The 15,000-nt window shown below is 35.0% G+C and overlaps 1 protein-coding gene across 4 annotated transcripts in view; it reads left to right on the forward strand.

The window, feature by feature from the left end:
• Positions 1 to 15,000, forward strand: part of LOC135208469 (general transcriptional corepressor trfA-like) — a 156,697-nt gene that overhangs the window by 52,102 nt on the left and 89,595 nt on the right. For 3 of the 4 annotated variants that reach the window (XM_064240682.1, XM_064240681.1, XM_064240680.1), the window contains exon 2: positions 12,950 to 13,004. The gene's annotated coding sequence lies outside the window, so the exon portion shown is untranslated. The remainder of the gene's footprint in view (positions 1 to 12,949; positions 13,005 to 15,000) is intronic. The other variant, XM_064240683.1, reaches the window with a different exon arrangement.

The raw sequence follows: 15,000 nt of genomic DNA on the forward strand, positions 1-15,000 counted from the left end.
ATTTTACAGACACATGAAGGTACGTCTTCGCATATGATCTTTTGAATAATTGACTTATGCCCGCATACTCTGATATAAAAAGTTTTGCTACGAATGAAATACCCACGCGTATGTAATCATTCAAACAAAGACACACGCACACACACATTATTATCAACTAAAAATCCCCCTTCAGTTAACATATATGAAAATATATTAATTCTAAGGTAGAGCGAATTAGATATTAAAGGACATTTGTAGCTTAACGCGTATAGGTGATGTGATCCGGCTCATAAATTGGCTACGTGCGACAAAAGCATTACACAGTTGTCAAGGTCGAGGTGCCGACTCCAAATCAACGAATACTGAGCGCTACAGGGATTTGTAGGTGAGAGGCGGTGTTAACTAACATCCTCTCGTGGTAGCTGTGTGGTTAAAGGCGCTCCACTGTACGTCCTGATTTCTTGGTTCCTAGGTTCGCGCCCGGGAGCCGACGAAATTATTATCAACTAAACATTGCTTTTCAGTTAACATATATGAAAATATATCAATTCTGAGGTAGAGAGAATTGGATATTAAAGGACATTTGTAGCTTAATGCGTATATATGAATCACGGTGATATGATCAGACTCACACACACATACACATACACACACACATATATATATGTGTGTGTGTCAAAACTATACTTACATATGCATATATATGTATAAATACCTCATGCTTTTGTACCAAGTGAGGGTTAGTGATAAAGAAAGCTGCGAGAAATTATGAAAAGGCGACTATTGTGTTCTAGAATAAGAACACTTTCTATGATAATGCTCTTCTATGTTTAATGAGAGCATTTTCTAACTTATCCAAATAGAGAATTAATTGTTTTTAGCATTAACAATAAAGTGAATTAACAGTCTGGCTTAGATTAAGCAGTCTTTGTGCTAGTATGGGTCTTCCCCTAAGATCGGTAAGGTATGGAAGAGATGAAGGGCTGGTGTGGACCTCAGGACAAACATACCAACAAAGTTCAAGAAAAGACTTTTTGTGTCACATACAACAGTTGAAATAACCATAGCATTATAAATCTTCGCACGGATACTGACGAATCTCCCATCCTGTCGACTTGAGGGATGAAACTGAAATAACAGAAAATTTGGTCAAAAGAAAGTAGTGTTTGAGAGATGGCTTCAGACACTCATATGAGGTCAGTTCCAGAGCTTCATCCAAACAGGGTCATGAAGTCATGAGATTTTTTTTATGGTCATGAAGTCATGCGATGCTTTCTTTATTAGTCGTAAAAATTTGAAGACTACTGCATACATGTGGGTCAACTGAGATTAGTATATCAGTAGAGTATAACGCATACTTCAGCTGAATAGGATTTAGACTTTATCCAGCCATAAGCGTTGATGAGATTAAATGAGAGCCGCCAATGATCTATCTTAGGTAAATCGTGATTAAAAAAGTGGCTCCACGTATTTTGAAAAGGGCGAACTGTAAGGACACAAAGACTTCCAGGTATTGCACAGTAAAACTCCAAAATCAGAAGAATGACAAAATTTGGAAAGATGAAAGGCTGGGAAACGAACAGGCAAGGTGTGAAGAAATCACAATAACAAAACAAACAAACAAACAAACAAACAAACCACTGGTTTGTAAAGCAAACTGAATAGGATATCCAGGTCGGTGATGCAGGAATGTGTTATTTGACTTTTGCATGATTCAGGAAATATACAGAGAGCTCAATCATGAATGATCAGTGAAATGTCAGAAGAGAGCGGAAATAGCTTTTCTAGTTTCCATTTCACTATTAGTATACTTCATTCACATTCCAATTACTTCGAGAATCTGATTAAACAAACACGCCCATATATATATATATATATATATATATATATATATATATATATATATATATATATATACACACACACACACACACACACACACACACATATATATATATATATATATATATATATATATATATATATATATATATATAGAGAGAGAGAGAGAGAGAGAGAGAGAGAGAGAGAGAGAGAGAGATGAACTTTACAAATTAGCGAATAAGTCTCAAGAATAGACAGCATGGCATAATGTACGTAACGTCCAGCGCCGGAGGGTTTACCTTGAGCCAAGGTTAGTATGATTAATGATGCAAAGGTATTGGAAAATAACGACTTTCAGGTGGGAAGCATTCACAGAAGAATAAGACAAGATGTGCAGTGTCCAAAATTCGACTGGACTTTCGTCATTTGAAAAACTGAAAAAAGTCAGTCGTGCTCAAACGGTCGAAAAAATTGATTTGATTTCCGTGAAAATTGTACTGTTTGAACTCTTAAATGAATTACCTGATCCTCACTTTGTCATAGCGAATTGCATGAAATGTAATTGAAAACTATATTTACGCAACTATAAATATTGCGCAACGGTAAATATCATATTCCATGATCCATCGTGGAAATCAATTGTGATGGCAGTCCAAAAGTCCTGACTAATCATGGTCTGCGTACAGTTCAAAGCGACATTACGGCTATGTTATGCCTGTCATGAATTAAAAAGGAAAATACGTTTAAAGTAAAGTGGATAGTCTCCTTATGGCCATAAAATCAAATAAGTAAAACTTGATGTCGTTTACCCCTGAAAACAATGCTAGTATGTAATGTCTACGATGCCAGGTGGAAGATTTTGGGAACAAGCATTGATTTTTTTTTCCTTTTTTATTTTCATGTCACACATTTTCTTTATCAATTAAATTCAAGTAACAAAACAGTCCACGTCTCTACTTATAATAAGTTATCATCATTTTCTGTTTTATTTAATTACTTCACATTACTGTTTTTCCTGTCACAAAAGAATTACGCTTACTGCAAAAATATGGCATACACCCCCAGCGTATGCAATATCAAACAGGATGCTTCCAATAATTTTGACATTATAGTTATTGACGAATTAGGGGAATTGTACTGTAACACCTGGCTGGATACGTATTACGATAAATCCAGAAATTCTGAATTCAAACCTGAGGGGGATTCTCGTAATGTAGGACAATGCTCAGAGGATCATCATTATGTGAGCTGAGCGACCGAACACTTGACTTGAGAGAGGGGTTGGTTTGTGCCGAGGAACGCATAAATCGTCTCTCTACCTACTGAGATGGGTCTGGGTTCTTCTACAGTGATGAACACCAACAACGCATAAAAATGAATGCTTATACCTGTTATGATAAAAGGATGTTAATCTTATTCATGTCATTCACTTCATCATTCCTACGTCTATAAAATTTTATAACTCCATACCAAGTTTTTGCAATCAGCTCCATTATAGATATAGCCTTACTTCTCTCTCTCTCTCTCTCTCTCTCTCTCTCTCTCTCTCCTCTCTCTCTCTCTCTCTCATGCAAAAGCAAATGAATGCCGCAAGTGGTTATAAAAAAAGCTCAAAGGAATCTGCCCCGATCAGTTCCTTTTCATCTCATTGTTTCCTGGAATTTTCATTATCATCCTTCATTTTTTGCTAGACGGCTGTCTCTGTTCTGTCGAACTTCAGCCATGGTTTAATACAAACGACTCAGAAATATGAAGGTTTGTGTGTTCCTTTCGTAACAAAAGATTATCTGTTTCCCAAGACTTAGCACCTAAAATTCCGTTAACAGCCCAGACATTTTCAGGAAAGGTTTAACTTCCTTCTTCATATAATTTCTTTAAAAAATCATGACTAACTTTTCCTCTGCTACTACGTAACTTTATCAAAGTAAGACTCCCGTGCAACTTGAACGGTTATGTAACGGCTTCTAAAAAACTCAGGGATCCTATCTACATTTACTGTAGAATTTATGATGCATTTTTCTTACATCTCTGGCCAAATATATTTATTTAAGCAACAGGAGAGACGAAATCCTAAGAAGTATCTGTTTTCTGTCATTCCCCTCCCAATTGCCTTTTTCCCCTTATCCTCACTTTATATTATTTCCCTTCTCCAGCCTCCCATATCCCCCCTTCTTCTCTCTGTTAGTGATTTCCTTCATTCCCAGAATGCTCTCATCATAAGTGTAAGACAAACAAGAATCAAGCACAAAAATCTATATCTAATTACAAACCTTATTTAAACCTGTAAGTCGAATAACAGGGGGCTCAATTTTTAACCATGGCAACAGTGCTCGGATCTCTTGAGGCTCCCCTACCCTTACGTCCCCCTTAGAGTATCGACTTCGCTCGAAGCTTTGTGCGCTGAGTGGTTCCTGGGAGCCTGGGCAACAGAGCTATTCTTTGAGTCGTCGCCTGTTGAGCGGATCTGAGTAGGTTCAAATACTTACGGTCGTTTATGGAACTCCATAAAGATCAAAAGAATTAAATAAAACTCAAGGTATATAACATAAGGTGAGTCTAAGATTCCTGGAATCCTTGAATGATAATGAAAAAATAATCACGTACAGTTTTCCAGAGAATTGCTATGTGGTAGTAAGTTGAAACCAAACTTATGCTATTTCAGTTGGTTTTTAGTTTCATTACTGTCTTAGAAGTTCATAAGAAAGTTGTCAGATTAACCCTCACTAAGTTACAATAGATCACATGACTAAATCTATTGCACAGGCAACCAGGAAACAATGAAAAAATTCAGTACCTATTGCGAGTTCGTGTACATCAAACATAGTACATATCATCAGGGTACAGTACAGATTGAAAGACAGATCGGGGACATCAAAAAGTGAAATTGAATATTTCACATTCTATTTTATTTTTTGACGTCCCTCGCCTGTCTTTTACACTGCACTGTGCTTCTGTTGATGGGGATATTGGACACAAAAGAGTGAGTCATGGACTGACTGGTTTCACAGTGTTCTACTTCTCTTGTAGTGCACTTGTCTGTCTGTCCGCCTTTTTCGTCTAATTATCTGATGTTAAGTTCATGGCATTATTTTTTCTCTATTAGTAACTAAAGTTCGTCTATGGAACTTCTCTAATTAACAAAAATATGAATGGGTAACATTGAAAATTGTTTACGAAGACCAAAGCATGCAATACTAATGATAACAAAAACATTTCTAAATAGCATCATAGCCTCAAAATAATTGCGACATTCTTAGATGAAGCTTACGATAATAAACTTTAAACTTCAGCCATAATCATTCTTTCACAGAGAGAGAGAGAGAGAGAGAGAGAGAGAGAGAGAGAGAGAGAGAGAGAGAGAGAGCAATTATTTAATCCGAATATCGGAATGATGTAAAATCCCTCTTTGGGAGAAATATAGAAAAAAAATCTCATCAAAACTGGAAGCAAAGGGAATTGCTAAAGCTAAGCTTCCAGGCTTGTTTCCCCTATTCATCGACTTAACAAACAAGTAAAATAAGTAAGAAAAGAATTTAGTTAGATTCGAAAAAAGGTGGATAGAATTATTACTTTGGTATTCTTATATCTATTTCATAAATGCCCAACGCCTCCCCTTATCTCTCATTCATGTTGTATACACACACACACACACACACACACACACACACACCACACACACACATATATATATATATATGTATACTATATGTAGTATATGTATATGTATATATATATAATATATATTGATATATATATATATTGAGAGAGAGAGAGAGAGAGAGAGAGAGGAGAGAGAGAGAAAAGAGAGATAGAGAGAGAGAGAGAGAGAAGAGAGAGAGAGAGAGAGAGAGATAAGGGTAGAACAGTTATGGTAATGAATAAAGGAATAAAAAATTAAAGAGAAAATTCCTTTGGATACACTGCCAATAAATTCACGATCAAACGCCCTATCTGTGCTCTCTCCTTCTCTAGAAACGTTTTGCACTACGTTTAAACTAACTACAAACTGCTGATACAAAACTTCGCAGTAAACAAGTACAACCGCGTTAACCATGAGATTTGCTTTGTATGGTTGATGATCAATGTTTGTGAATGTAAGCCATCTGTTCCATCATCCTACCCCATCAATTTTGGGATTATTTATAAGCCAGGGAAAAATACGAAACACGGATTCCAGTGTTCTGTTACGCAACCATAAAATACATTATGTTCCTGACTTTCCCTCTCTCTCTCTCTCTCTCTCTCTCTCTCTCTCTCTCTCTTCTCTCTCTCTCTTTCTTTCTCTCTCTCTCTCTCTCTCTCTCTCTCTCTCTTACCAATTACGCGATCGATGCCCTAAGCGCTAAGTTCGTCTGTATTTATTTTTGAGATAATTTATTTCGCTAAATTGTGAAGAAGTTATTTTATAAAAATAATAGCAATGATTATTCAGGGTAGTTTGATGTATAAATAATAAATAAACTAATGTGAAACGACCTGAATTGAAGAAAATAACGATTTTTCCTTAATTGTCAAAGATATTCTATTCTATTTTATTAGTGTAGAGAAGATACTCCTCAATAGAATTCACAAGTTCATCATTTAGGAAAGAAATCGTAAAGCATGGCCATATTCTCAAGTATCATCTCTCTCAATGATATTTTTCTTCTCATGCTCTTCACTTTTGTGATGTCAATAAATTCTTCATTTAGAAAAATCTAGGATATTCATCAATCGTAGTTTCAAAATCAGGTAAGTTCATGAAAGAGACAAAAGGAAATCTCACTTGGGTAAGAATGATTTCATCGAGGCCCTACCGTTATGTTGTTATATATTAGGACAGAGAGATGGACATTCACGTTGGGGGATTTTCGCTCACAGCAGATAACAAACAGCTTGGTACGTATTTTAACGTTTAGGTCAGCAGTCTTATTGGGTTGTATGGAACGCGTTTACGTCGTCCCTTCTAGTCTGGTCCGACAGAGAGAGAGAGAGAGAGAGAGAGAGAGAGAGAGAGAGAGAGAGAGAGAGAGAGAGAGAGCAGTAAACACGTAGCCACCTTCAATCAAGAGAAGTTCTTTCGAACTCCCTTGAAGACAGAACTGACAGTTGGTAACAGTTCAATCAAGAGATCGAACACAATTAGGCCATTTAAACGCAGCATTTGAAGTTCCTCTTTACGGGTGCATTCTATTTCATATTTGGCTGAGGATTCGAAATTTAGATCTCTGAAGCAATGATTTTCCTTGGTTCCATCTGGAGTTCCATAAAAAAGGAAAAAGAAAATTCTGGCGCTCTCAATTACCCTCAGCAGGAGACTCAAAGGACCACTCCCTCCCTCCCTCAGGCTCCCTTGGAAGCACTCAGCATGCAAAGCTTGGAACAAAGTCGATACGCTGAGGGCGGCATAATGATCCACGTACTCCAGAGCCCTAAATACAATTTATCGTAGTTGAAGGTCGAGGCTCCATGAGTTAATTAACCTAGAGTTTTGAATAACGTTGGAAATAAAAAATGGCACCGATAACGTTTTTTTAAATACTTTTATGATTACTTTCAGAAAGCTGTAAGGATAAGAAGGGGAGGGGTGGGGGAGAATGGGTGGTAATAGATATGAAGGATAGATTTTGAAGGAAATCTTTTACCTTCAGAATTCTAAAGGCGGGTATTTAAGAGGAGGTAATACAGATAATGAACATTTCTGTTGGTTTTATCATTAATACTGTTTAGATATAATTTCACATAAATTTTACCAAACATCGTCTGCTATGCATTCATAACGAAGCCTTAAATCAACCCGGATTGCTCAGTGTGCTCGTGACAAAAATAATAATAATGATACTGATAGCCTGTAATCATTTATGCGGTTTTCTCATTGTGTTTTTTTATTTTTTTTATTCACGTGGTCAATTGTAATAGCTTTTCTTGTACACAAAAATGAATGGTTACCGAGATAATGACAGCATGCTTGAAATACAACTTTACATATTGAGGTGTCTCTTTGGTCATATTCCGTAATTGATACTTCTCGATATTACCCCGAGTTATGTAGGACACTACGCCCAAGGTCAGGTTAGGTAAAAAGTGGCACTCTACGTAAGGTTAGATTGAGGAAAGGTAAACTATACTCATTTGTCCACCCGCCTGTGGTGGTAAATGTGTGTAACTAAAACTTTACCTTAAATCCTTCTTAGTAGGATGAGTTTCGTAACTCTTCAGAAAGAATTACGGAAACACTTAACAACATTTACACTCAACATAAAAATGAAAACAATTCAAAGTTAGCCTTACAAGCAAATTAAGAACCACGGATTATGGATGCAGAGTGCAAGACTTTTGAAGGAAATGCGTCAAAATCTGGGCTAAGATCTCCATGACTCCCACGCTACGTTTAGGACAATTTCCAATGAAGCTGAAGTTTTAAATGAAGAGAGCAATGAAAGAGAAAAACAAATTGAGAGGAAGGCATTATCCTTACAATTAATCAATCAAGTTTTGGTCTCTAATTAGCCTGTTCAAAACTTTGTAAAAATGAGAGTGATAATCCAAACGAAAGTTTACCGGAGTTCTTTATTGGTAAGGGATCTTTGAAACCATCATCACCTGGTGTAAAAAATATGGCGTTTGAGATTCCTTACGTACCAATAAATTATAAAATCCAGTTGTTTGATAGTGAATGGCAAACTATAAAATTCAAGTTAATTCACTTTACCTTATCAAGCCTGGGAAAGCAAACGTTGTCCATAACGGGTTTTACACATTTTACACTCCGCAATTCATGAACGCAAAGCTCGTCCCAATTACAAGTAAATAATACTCTCTAAATGATCTTTTTTCTGCTTTTTTAATACTCCCCAATTGATTTTTTTTTTTTTTAATTGCAGAAGCCGAATTTGAATTCGGGCTGAAATTCTACTGTCTATTTTTCATCGAAAAGAGAAAAAAATATCTGAGGCTGAAAAGCAAGACAAAAGCTTTCTTAGCTATACAAACGGCGCACAGTTCACGCCCCACGAGTTTCTTTTTCAATTCTGCTAAGTATTCTCTGTCGTTACAACCAGCTCCTGCAAGTACAAGGTTACTATTACTCTGCCCCTTTAAAAGTCTCCTTGAGTTCTTATTAACATATGCAATGTTCCTGAACCTCTATGCTGAAAATTAATCTGACAATCAAAATGAAAGTCTCATCCATGTCCTCTCTTTCTCTTTCTTTCTTTGAAGCCCAAGAAAACTAACATCTTGTTGAATTAGTCAGCGTTAATAGCACTTCTAGACATAAATATTCCTCTTGTCAGGATGCATTCAAGCTTAACGGTTATTACACCAGCACCAAAAGGAATGAAAACTAGCACGGGAACGTTCCAGGATAATTCTAAATCATAAAACGATGAGGTTTTGTAGAAAAAAATATTTTATGCGCTTTGATTAACATTATGAGTCTTGCATATTTATCTATATTAAATATTTTTTTTAGGTTACTGAATTTAAGAGTAAATTTCTTTTCCATATCGGTTTCATAAACTGTAGAGATGCTTGCGCTGAATCAAAATAACTAAGACAGGGATAGAATGAACCGAAAATTTCTTGAAGGGCTACTTTATTCTGCAGCGTGAGAAACGTAACTATTGTCTTAAAAAGATCAAAATCATATACTTCATTCCTTGTATTAGCACAAATCTTCCAGGTTAGACTTCTACGACAAATATTTCCATACATTTTGTTCCAGAATAGCCGTCAACTTGGATCTGGAGGCTTTCCAGAACTGTCAGGGTCAGATATCGAGAAATTCGAGAGAAGATTCGAAAAGAGATCAGAAAAATAGAATATGTTACAGGGCAGGCCTGTGTCCTGACAGACAATTCTAGATGAAACGATTTAGTCGGGGCCAAAAACGCCTAGGGACCTCAAAAGGTTACCTGGGAACGTGTAGATCATTTTAATCCGTTTATCATACGCATAGGAATAACGAGTTTGTTCTTCATTTTTAAGTTCTGTGATAGTTTATCTGTCTCAGGCCTCGGGTACTTTCCCTTCCTCCGATTTTTATATATTTTACTAACCTTTTAATTGACTTTTAGTAAATATTTTAACAAGTACCTTCTCTTCTTCTTTATATTCAGTCCTGAACAAAACATGTTTATTAGGACGTGCTATCTCTCATCCAATAACAGCAAAGATTTATATGCCTTGATACGAGCAAGACTACAGGCGGAACTCGAAATGGCATGACATCACAAGCACCCAGACGTCATTACGTCCTTTGAAAGATCGAGCTATTGCCAAGGTTATGGAAGCCAAGCTATAAATCTGGTACCACCTGGAGATCGGCGATCTCTGTCATTTTTTCAATATTGAACTTTTTAGACTCTCTCTCTCTCTCTCTCTCTCTCTCTCTCTCTTTCTCTCTCTCTCTCTCTCTCTCTCTCAGCCAGTATATTCCGCCTGTTATAGGAAATGGCTTCGGCATCTCTCTTTCTCTAATTTGCTTCCCAACAAAAGTGATGCACTTTTCCCAAAAGTTAGATTATAAAAACGCATCTTTTAAATTAGACCATCAAAGGAAGGAAAGAAATTTTTCCTTTCCGACGAAAGTAAAATATGCCTCGGTTAAAGTCGCTCTCATAGTCTGCGATTCATGAAACGCATTACAGCTTGAACTAAAGCAATTCCGTTTATAATAGATGCACTGAATAATGACACCTTTTCGAGTAAATTAGTTTATCTTCGCAATAAGAATGAATAATTCCATTAAATTAGAACTATTTTTCGACTGAAATTGAATTTCAATGGTAATTATTTTTATCCGTCTCTTTAGTCAATTATACCAATATTCTATTTTTCCTTTGTTAATTAAAGCTGTCATTAACGATGTGAGAGAGAAAAGAGTATCTTATAAACGTTTCACTTAATGGGACGAAGATTAACTGGTCGAGATTATCCCGTTGGAATAGCCTAGTTTTGACAGTTTACCGAGTACTCACGTCTCTCTCTCTCTCTCTCTCTCTCTCTCTCTCTCTCTCTCTCTCTCTCTCTCTCTCTCTCGCCAGAGACAAAAAGGGAAAGGGAAAGAGAGCATAGCGATTTGAAGTCTGACGGTTAACAATATGAAAAGATTCATAATTGAAGCTTATCAGTAAGCACACTACAACAAAGACCAAGATTCTCGATGTAGTGAATAATAATCTAAGAAATGCCATCGAATGTAAAACCAATGAAATATAGTGCATCCAAAAGAAGTGTTTAGAGTGTTAATTATGGTGTGAAGAAATTTAACAACCCACGACACTTCAATGATCTGCTATGACAAAACCTTGACAGGTGCTGCCAACTTACGTCAGGTATAGCAACATGAAAACCACCCACTATTGCTACCTATCATTTTCATAGGCTTTATGTCCTCATTTTCCCCACAACTTACTTATTTTTATTAAAGGTTGTTCGAGACCTAGAAAGGCGAACATAGCTATCTTATATAATATACTAGAATAGATATATTTTGATTAATATTTTTATCATGTTATGTTATTCTTAACTGTACCTTCTGAACTAATGTAACTTCGTGAACTTTTAAATGACAGTTACAAATCCTTTTTCTTCCCTTCAAACTTCACGAAATATTCATACTAAATTTTTCACACTAGTAGTGATGACAACGAGGCCGAATGAGAGATTATGTACAGGAATTAATACATAAACTTCAGCACCAAAACTGAGATTTTGACAAGGCAGGACGCGTGGATGCTTGCACACAAAAATTGAATTTTAATGGAAAGATATTTTCGTATTTTTCGTGATTTACCCATTTTCATTTTTCAGTTTCTCGTTAGGAGAGTATAATGATCGTCGTTACACGCGTCGTTATAATGAATTTATGTGAAAACTGGTAAATGAACTGAATATGTATGAATATTTGATGCAATATGATTTCCTTTCTGTTTCATTAAAAAGATAACGTAAAATATCTCGGCGAGGTGTAATATTGATAAAATCAAACCTTCATGTAAGTGTGAAAGAATTTTTACCATTAACTTGTATTGAATTATATAAGGCTTGTTTTATTTAACTAACCACTCAGATTTAATATTTCACTTTTGTGGATCAGAGAGAGAGAGAGAGAGAGAGAGAGAGAGAGAGAGAGAGAGAGATGACCCATCAATGACAGCCACCCGACTTTGGAATATTATTTTCAGAAATGCTGAGTCTACAGATATTAAACAAATTATTGTGTTTCTAATACTGAACTGAGTACCCCGCCAGCCGGCGGCTGGAAGACATTGCGACTGTACACCATATTTGCTTTTTCTGCAATACAGGAGAACCTAATGACAATGTCATGACTTATCAGAGGGTCTTTGCTGTGAGCAATAAAGTGTAAAGGCCTGTCCACACTAGGAAACATTGTTTGGAAACAAAGCTTGCAAACTGCTTCCAAACAGATCCTTGGAAACTGTTTGTAAACTGTTTGCAAACAGCTTGGAAACTGACGTTGCCTGTGCACACATCAGTTGTCTTCGGGATGCCTGTTGGCGAAGTACCTCTGTATTTTATTGGGCAGTTTTAAATGAACTTGAGGAGGGATAAGAGCCAAAAAAGAGATGGTCGAAGTTTTTAGAAAAGGAGCGTATCACGCAAACACACACATATGTGTACATATACATATGTACACATGTATGGGTACATGTGTTCATATACATATGCACATGTACATATGTAAATATGTACATGGACATAGGTAAAAAATGGATATGTACGTATACATACACATATATACATATGTACAAGTACATATGTAGTATAAGTGTATATATGTATTTAAATCTATGTATGTATATGTATTTATACATACATACGTATCTACACGTATACATATATATATAAACGTATACATCCATTACACATGTGCATATACACATATACACACAGAAACACTAAATGCTTTCCATTCTGAATGGGAAACAAATATACGGTAAAAAGTTTGTAAACTTTGTTTCCAAACAATGTTTCTTAGTGTGGACAGCCCGTAAGAGGAATATTTTGTATAAAGGAGGACAGATATCTGGCAGTGGATTGTAAAATTAATATGAAAATTCTCAGTAGACCATGAAACACTTTTTTAATGCTCTGAAGATCAGCTAAGACTAAATAGTTTTAATTTTCATTTCAGAAGCGTTCGCCGGCAATATGATCTACAGGCACACAATTTAGAAACGCGACATGATGTAAGTTGAAATTTTTGTACGACAGTTCCAGTGTTAATAACTTTAAGATAAGCATTTTGACAGTATTGTTAGTGTGTTACGTTTTTTGTTGATATTGACACCTTCAAAGCCTTTGTTGCAAACAGAATAGTTAGGTTTTTCTTTACAAATATATACATATAATTATATAATATATAGATATATATATACATATAATATATATAATATTAATATATAATACATATATATATATATATATAATATATGAATATGGTCAACTGTTATTTATTGCTTTTTTCCAAATAACACTGAATTTTATTCATAAGTGTATTATAAGAGCAATTATTCTGTTATCATTTAACATTAACTCAAAACCTTCTAACTTACTAAACAACATTTACTCGCAATTAGAATTACATAAGTCATCCTCGGTCACTTGGTTAGTTTTCATGATTATGATGATTATTACATTCCAACTGCCTCTAAAAGAATTTCACTTACACTTTAACGTTTTACTAACAATTCTTCATTTGTCAGAGAATACAATAATTATATTACTATAGAATATATCGGTCTTGTTTGCATAAGATATTTATAATATATATATATATATATATATATATATATATATATATATATATATATATATATATATATATATATATATATATATATATATATATATATATATATATATATATATATATATATATATATATTATAAGACGATATATTCTATAGTAATATAATTATTGTATTCTCTGACAAATGAAGAATTGTTAGTAAAACGTTAAAGTGTAAGTGAAATTCTTTTAGAGGCAGTTGGAATGTAATAATCATCATAATCATGAAACTAACCAAGTGACCGAGGATGACTTATGTAATTCTAATTGCGAGTAAATGTTGTTTAAGTAAGTTAGAAGGTTTTGAGTTAATGTTAAATGATAACAGAATAATTGCTCTTATAATACAACTTATGAATAAAATTCAGTGTTATTTGGAAAAAAGCAATAAATAACAGTTGACCATATTCAAGAAAAATGATTTCACTAGCCTGTTGACTGGCTGCTAGCAAACAGTACCAGTAATTATACGTTAATTCTGCACTGACCACAAAAATAGGCTGTGTACTGATATCCATCAAAAGTGAGGAGCAACACTATGATCAAAATCACATCATTATGAAAGATGTAGTATTGCTGATATAAAGGAAGCATTGTATTCTCCTTGATTTAGCAGATTTTATTAAAATTAAATTCCACTTAAAAAACAGGAACTGGACATTTTTAATTGCCCACTGGGTCTATAATCTGTCATTGAGTAAGTTTAACATTCTTTGGCAACAAATCATTCATAAACTGTTATGGTGTCCACTGTTGCATAATAATATAACCTCGTTGTAAAATATAAAAGGGTTACGATGGCTATTCCAGACCAATGTTGCAGCTACATACGGCTTTTTATTTTACCCTGAAGGAATTATTGCTTTTGTCCACGATTCCTTAAGCTGATGACATCTCGCATCATTGAGTTGTTGGCTGTGAGTAATGAGACATAAAAATTTTTTTATCTTTGTTTCATAATGCTCCCTTTTTATTTTTATCCTAAAACATTTGCTCCCGTCATATCTGAGAAGAATGATCTTAGTTCTTGACTTTATAAGGATAAAATAACTTTTGGGAATGATGGCCTTCCTTTTCTTCATTCCAACAGGTTCATCTCTTCTAGTCTTACGGCTATGGCTGCTGAACCCTCACAAAAGTCACGCTCTTAACTCTATATATGATTTCATCACTTTTAACCTTGAGTACAGAGTACATTGAATTTCGAACTCTCTGAAGATGGAAAAATCGTATTGGTATATCGGCAGACTATTATTTAAAAAAGGCGTTGTTGCAGAATTTGTCTCTGCATTTTGTGTTCTGACGCCTCATTCCCATCAACCAAAAATCTGGTTTCTATCTTTCATCTTCGGAGAACAATAACAGCCAGTTCTCAAAAAAAAAAAAAGTCTAGT

This window comes from Macrobrachium nipponense, chromosome 35 (genome assembly GCF_015104395.2).
Source record: "Macrobrachium nipponense isolate FS-2020 chromosome 35, ASM1510439v2, whole genome shotgun sequence".
In the NCBI taxonomy this organism is placed as follows: Eukaryota; Metazoa; Arthropoda; class Malacostraca; order Decapoda; family Palaemonidae; genus Macrobrachium; species Macrobrachium nipponense.